Source organism: Atta colombica, unplaced genomic scaffold (assembly GCF_001594045.1).
Source record: "Atta colombica isolate Treedump-2 unplaced genomic scaffold, Acol1.0 scaffold105, whole genome shotgun sequence".
NCBI lineage: Eukaryota > Metazoa > Arthropoda > Insecta > Hymenoptera > Formicidae > Atta > Atta colombica.
The window spans coordinates 1,087,325-1,095,171 of NW_017259190.1; the positions used below are offsets into that span (position 1 = coordinate 1,087,325).

At 30.9% G+C, this 7,847-nt stretch overlaps 1 protein-coding gene across 1 annotated transcript in view; it reads left to right on the forward strand.

Annotated features, from left to right (window-relative positions):
* The first annotated feature begins 809 nt into the window (after positions 1-809).
* LOC108689383 (tumor necrosis factor alpha-induced protein 8-like protein) overlaps positions 810-7,847 on the forward strand; it is a 24,009-nt gene continuing 16,971 nt past the window's right edge. Inside the window, exon 1 of the mRNA XM_018196131.1 lies at positions 810-1,081. The gene's annotated coding sequence lies outside the window, so the exon portion shown is untranslated. The remainder of the gene's footprint in view (positions 1,082-7,847) is intronic.

Sequence of the window (7,847 nt, forward strand, 5' to 3'; positions counted from 1 at the left end):
ACTCAGGGAAATGATAACATATTATATTGTCTCTATTTTCTAATTGCTTATTATAAGCTAATATAATTATATTCTTTGTATGAAATTAGTTGCATTCGAAAATTAAAATTTAGTAAATATTTAAAACGAATACGAACTTTAAATAGCATTTTTATTTAATAAAAATAATCAAATTGTGAACAAAATATGAACAGAAATATACTTGGTATATAAGAAATATAATACACATACAATCTAAATATTCTTTTTTCATTTATAATATTTTTATTAATTTTTTAAATTTTTTTATTAGTTTTTTATTAGTCACATATTATTATTGATATGTAAGAAATTAATGTTAAATTTTTTAATAAAACTACACAATAGTAATATTAATAGTAACTAATTAAATTATTAAATGATATACAGTTATAACGTACGACTATTTAAATACGAAATACGCATATGCTCCGATGTACATACAACTTCATGCGTAATAAAGAGTGTCAAAAGGGTGTAACAAGGAAAACGAAGTATTGTGAATACAAATAACACTATGTAGGCAAATGACACTTTATAAAGACGTCAATTTACTAATCGTAAAAAAAGTGAGCTCTTTTGAGAGAGCTTTTGATTTTGACAAACGCCATTTTCGTTGCTCATATTCGTGATGTCGAGAATTTCATTTTGCGGAAGTGCAATAGGTGCAACCCGCATTAGCACCGCCCTTGGGGCTTCTCCGCCAATCGCGCGGTCCGATGCTATGGCAACCAGGTTTACCGGGTTCGCGACTAGATTCGCGCGTATCGCTATCGCAGACGTTGCTTGGCCGTGCAGCGCGACGCATGTCCAGCATTGCCGAGCGCCGTCGCGACTGACGCAATACTCCCGCGCCTCGCGAATCGTGCTGACTGTACGTGATCTTTTCTCACGTTTCTGTATCGCGCGTTTTCGCGCAAATCAGTGAAACACGGAAGCACCTCCGATTCCGAGGACGACGACGCCGGAGCCCGACGACGACCGCGACGGCTCTCGTCCGTGGAGAAATTTCATCCCATTCGCAAGTCGGGTCGCGCTCCCGCGGCCCACAGCATCGGCAGAGGTTAGTATGTGCGCGACAAATTCAAATTGACCGGATCGTCGCGCGCCATTGCCTGCGAAATCATGCGAGCGGACTGGGCTCTCGTCTTTTTCCAGCTCAGTCTTTCTCGGCCACTCTCGATTCGCGCGGAATAATAGCGCGTATTTACCTTTTATTAAATGCGAAGCGTTGGCGCAGCATTATTGAAATTAAAATGAAATTGGAACTCATCCGCGTGCGCAATTCCGCGTTTCCGAAAATTTCCGCGTTCGATGTGCGATAGTCTTATTTTTATAAGAAGAAAAGAATTGTAGCGTATTTAGTGAATGTAACGAATTTAATGAGAGCTGGTTTTTTTAATTTCCGTTTCGACCAATGTAGATTAACTTTAATCCTGATTTAACTTACTTTTTATTTTTTTCTAGAGTTTTAAGATTTAGAAAAGGATAAAGAATAAATTAAACCGAAATTAAAGTTAATTAATTTACATTGATAGAAACAGGCATTAGCTGAATTTCTTGCATCAGTTACTCTTTCTCTTTTTTATTCCAACATAAAACATGAAAAAATAATAAAGAGAAGAGCTGAACCGTGTAAGAAACTCAACTGAAAAGAACAGATCTATAATTTATATGAAATGCGATTTCGCAAAATACAACTCTGAAATTGACTCCTTTTGTTATGAAGAAATTATTCAGAGAAAAATGTTTGGTATTTGTGACTTATATAATTGTATTGTATAAAATAATTACGGTTAAAAGCTCTATTTTTATGGTTATTACTGTTAATAATGATAATCTTATTTGTAAATTCTTTCAAACGTGAAAAAATTGTACACGTACTACAATTTATGATAATTTCAATAAATAAAATATTAATACAATAAAATATCAAAATATACACGGTAAATAATATAAACATTTTTATTTAGTAAGTGCAATCGCAATTATAATGAATATAACTATTTATGCGGTAATAATAACCAGAAAATATGTTAAGAAGAAATTAAAGATTTTTAAGCAGTGTATACGACAATATTTAATAGCACAATTGACTATATTTTCAGTTAAAATAACTAAATAAATATTATAGTTGTTCCAAAAATAATTATTTAAGTTATTAATTAAAAATGAACGAATTAGAATTTTTTAGTTAAATCTATTAAATTCTAATTACTGCCTAAATTCTTTGGAATGGAATCTCACTTTAAAAAGTGAAAATTGAGCCAATTTTAAAGAAGAGGACTCAATTTTTAGTCTTTAAAAGTGAGATTTTCTCTTCAAAATGAAATTCATTCTAAAAGATTTAGAGAATAAGATTAATTATTTATTCTGATTGATCATCACTCTTTTGATGATTCGTCTATTTTCAATCAGACGTTTTTGTTAATGTACTGCAATGATTAGAGTGACTCACTTGTCTCGAATCGCGCCGCCACTTCCGGGTTGATTCGTCAACGCGAATTTCTCGGACACGCTCAATGCACTCGGTGGGATATACGTCGTCTATTCATAAATATAACACGCGAGAAATTGCTTGGAAAAAGTCTCGGGAGATAGATACAGAGTTGAGATAAAAGGTTATAAAAGGAGATAAAAAAAGTTCGTTCGGCAGAGAAAAGACTGTTACGAGGCTCGATATATTATTCTAATGGGATTTTTAGCTTTATCATCGAGATCAATGTACGTCCCTTTTCTCTGTACTTCGGTATATCACCTCGATTAAAGTTTTCTCATTCACCACGTCGAATTTCATCTGTGCGGATTATCTCTTTGATGGGGAAACGACTCGAATCCGAGCTCTTTAGAGGTGAATTATGAAGAAACGCGCTGAGAGTTGCTGAAATATTCCCATCATTATTTCACCACATGAAAGGCGCGTCGACTGATTTCTGTCCTTCAGTTGTTTTGCTTGTTAGTGTTTGATAATAACGTTTAATAATACATGAAATATCAATAACATATATAAAGTAAATATCAATAATATCACATTTTAACATTCTGGTTTGGAAAATATTTTGGTCCTTTTTCTGTCTCTGAAAGTGAAACATGTTGATGTTGCCTTTTATACCAAGTATCAGGAATTTATCGCATCGGTTTCCAGACCCTCGTGGTTTCCGATGTTTCGACAGCTTGTCGTATAATCGAAAACATTAAAGGCGTTCGTTTCCCTTGATGGGTTTTTTCCATTGCCATTTCGTCAATGTCTTCGAATCTCATTTATACTTCGAATGGTAACTTCAATAATTTAATTTCAGTGTAAATATATATCACGTATAAATTTATTTTACTCATATTTAAAATGGAATTACTAGATAATATCACAATATAATATGTAAGATTATTATTAATATCAAATTTTTATCTTTAGACGAATTTTCCTAATTTTATAAGTTTTAAATAACGATGTTAATTACCATAATGATTTTATGTAATGATTATTAGATAAATATTTGTCATTTTTGACGATTTTATAATAATTGTTAAATTTATCATCGAATATATTCGATGGTAAATTTAACAATTATTATAAAACTGTAAAAAAAATAAATATTTACTTAATATTCATTTTATATACTTAATATTCATTATATAAAATCACTGCAGTTATTAACATTGGCATTTAAAAATTAGAAAATTAAAAAAATTTGTTAATTTGAAATAAAATTAAGCTTCTAAGACGAATTTTCTTAATTTTACAAATTTTATAATTTTTTAAGTTTCAATGTTAATGATTGTAATGATTTTTTAATAATAATTTGTACCTAAATATTTGTCATATTTTTTATAATAATTGTTAAATTGATTTTATAATAATTGTTAAATTTACTGTCAGATGATCATTATGTCGCTCTATTTATTTAACGATTTTAATTATACTTCGCTCGACCTTAATATCCGAGAGTGCGTTATCATATTAAATAGAACATCAGCAAATTTTTTATTTGCACCACATTATACGTGATGTTCTTTATTACCTGTCTACTTTTGGAGCTAAAAAATACCGAAAAGTTTTGTAAGGATACAAAGATAAATGAATGAGATGTCCACGATTAATAGCTTCGTGAATTATTGCTGGGAAATGATACTATAAATTATCAGTGGAATGATAATGTATGATAGAGTGATAAATATCGGAATCAAGATTAAATGTGTGGAGTCCGCTTACAGAGAGAAAAATTAAAAGTCGCATCGAGCAGAAATGCATCCCGATGCAATTATCAGATCAAAGCATTATTGGAAAATAATTCGATTGTAAATCATTAGAGAATACGGGTGGATACACATAAATTCCATATTAATAGCCATTTTCTACATTGAGGAATTCAATACAGGAGAACTTTCGATATCATTGAATATGCAGGTATCGATTGATTTCCAAAGACTGTAAATCAATCGATATTGAATTACAAATTATGTTAGCGAACGAGCATAAATGTTAAACCTATGTTACACTGCATTGAAGAATGAGGATTGCGAATTGGGAATTAGAATTCATTCAATTAAAGAAAAAACAAATTAAAATAGAAATTATCTCACTGGTCAAATTCTAATCTCCAAATATAAGTAAAATGCCTATATGAGTTATTGATGCGTGAATAATATATTAAAGCGATAAAATATAATTCGCAAATAATCGGAATATACTTACTAAATTAACTGCAAATGTTTCGTCTCTGGATTTGAATATACAGTTTGTTGCTTGCTTCCACTGAAGAGGATTCATATCCAAAGTTGAAACGTTTGCAGTTAACTTCACCAATAAATTATTAGTCTCTAGTTATCTTATCGTCTTATAAATATATTGACCCGTATTTAGCACACGCTTACGATATTAGCAAGTATTTACAATATAGTTCACGTTAAATATACTGTATAGAATTTCAGCTACTGTATAGAATACAAGCTACAATTATTTACGTACCAACAACCACGGTTCATATAGACATTTTTCTTACATTTGATTTATTCTTGAAATCATAAAACTATTTTTATTTTTACTCTAATTTCCAATTCGCAATCCTTAATTTCCAATGCGTGTAATGTAACACAAGCTTTAATTGGTAATAATTTTATTTATATTTTAAAACTAATTTAAAACTAGAATTAAAGGGATCTTTAAAGAGAATTCCGATCTAAAACGGTATCTGGAATGAGATTTTAATGCGTAAAAACTTAAACTTAAGCCGTAAGAAATTGGCCAATCACAGTCAAACGTGAGAATAATCGACTACGATTGATCAATTTCTTACGGACTTAAAACTTAAGTTCAGGACTGGACATGTATTTGAAATATTTTTATTTAAAAAACAGTATTGGTAAGACAATTATATTGTTTGTATTTTGTGTTTGTTCGGAGTACATGAAAATATCTTGTATTTTGTATTTTATGGGACAATATAAAAGTATTTTGTATTTTGTATTTCAAATATTAACAATAAAATATAAATACGTAATACTTTTATGTATTATCCACTGAAAAATACAAAATACGCTTGTATATTGCAAATAGTGTTTTTAAATCAAAGTATTTCAAATATATGCCCAGCCCTGCTTAAGCTTAGCATCTTAAAGACTTATAAACGCCACTTTAAAGCTGTATCGCTCGAACTTTCTTTGATGGGCAACTTCTCTTCTCGGACTCTGCGATTATCACAAATTCTAGTATCATTACCGTGAAGACGTAATGATCGAACAAAAGATTAGATCGTAGAAAGCTGGCGACGGGCAATTCGCACTGCGGAAGAGAAACGGATGCGTTTCGCAATGGCGTGACGGTAAGAAGCCACCTTAATTGCGCCATTTGTTCGTCGTGATTTAACGTTGCGCCATTTAGGGCGCATGGTTTGCTTCGATCGGCTAAAACTAACGCCTTTCGTCTAGTAATCTGATATCGATTGAATTAACCGGAGTTAGTTTAAAGCATTTGTTTGTTGTTTTCCGCAATTAGAACCGGAAAGAAAAGACTCGACTAATGGAAATATAATTAATTGGCAGTGTTGAAACTGTATATTAGACTGTCGAGAGTGTAGTTTATACACATTCTTTCTTTCTCTCTCTACCTTGGTATAAAGTATTATATTAGAATCTTGATAATAATAAAAAAAGAAAGCACGCTTAGTTGACTATAGTTAGCGCTGACCGAGGCCAAAGAAATCGATCTTTAGGCCTCGCTGCAGTCGCGTTGCTTGGTTTCGTTCCTTTTTTTCTGTGTTTTATGTTGTGTTTTATGTAGGCAAAGTTATGTGAATCGTCAAGTCGTAAAACGTTTTATTTAAGTACTGCAGTCTAGTTTTGAATTGCGCTCCAGTTTTATATCGTAATTATATAACGCGTTTAAAACGGCCAGAACTAACAATACTTTTGTTTATTTGAATAACAAAGACTCCGATCTCGTATTTTGTTGCTCTTAAAAAAAAATTGCTCTTATTCTCTGAGTGAACTATTTTATTTTTATAATTAATCCCAATCTTAATTTTAATAATAATACAAAAAATAGTAAACAATATTGATAATATCGTTGAGAATCTCTCTGATATTTGGTTTTTTTTTCAGAACCATCAGCATATAAAATCGTGTGCGTGTAATATAATACAATAATTTATATTTAGAGATAAAAAAGCCTGAAAAAAAAGCTTCGGTGGCCTCACGAACAGAATCGATGATCGTTATAGCGTAAAATCTGTTCATGGTGCATGAATTTCATTGGTGCGGACACATGCACGCGTTATTGGCGAAATATTGAGACCGTGGAATGCGCGAAATGTTTGATTTGTTTTAATTTACGGAACACAAAGCGTAAAATGATATATATTGCGTATCCTTTGGAATTCGTTTAATGAATTGTTGCTGGCGTTTATTTGCAGAACTCGTGTTAGCGCCTCTTTCACCTCTTTCTAATTATTAACGCTAATCGATGATTGATTCAATCATCACGATAGCCAACGTGAGAACTAAACACAGTTTGTCTTAGAAGAGGAAGAGAGAGGAGTCTCTGATACAATAAACTGCTGTTGGCACTTCTGCGAGTTCATCGTCGATTAATTTAATCAGAAGTTGGTGAAAGAGGCCCTTAGAATCGAGCTATTACTTGTACTTTAAAGCAGCACTGATAATACATAATAATATATGTATTTATTAATTAAGCTATTCTGAAAATGGAAGATTTGCAATTTTTAGATATACAGACTTAAAGTCTGTAAAGTATTTTAATTCAGCGAATTATTCTTTAAGAACAATTTTTTGCTACGCCGTTATTGATTCCAATTAAATATTCAATATCGAACATTTTACTAATTAAATTAAAATTCTGAGAACTCAAAGAGTCCATTTTACGTAATTTAAGTATACAACGAAATTATCATTTCTCGGATTTTCATATTTAATACGCGAAAGAGAGAATCTAATTAAATTTATTTTTATTCGTAACTCGAGAATTATTTGAATATTCTCGTTTCGGAGTTAGTAAAAAAAGTTTGTCATTAATGAGGATTTCCTCGAAATATGAAATACGTTCTACATTGTTAAATATCAAAGGAGCAGTGATAAATTCAATCTCTTGAGTTAAACAACATTTTTTATTTCTCTGCGTATCAGAATGTAAATCAATCCATCTCTGTGGTTAGTTTCAAAGCAAATATTCATATTAATGTGTACACTTAATAAATAATAAACTTGTAAGTCAAATACATTTCTTCAGTTAAATTGTTCAATTCTATTTTGTTTTAACTAAATTAACGACATGTTAAGCCATTTTTTATTTATATAATTTGATATATATATATATA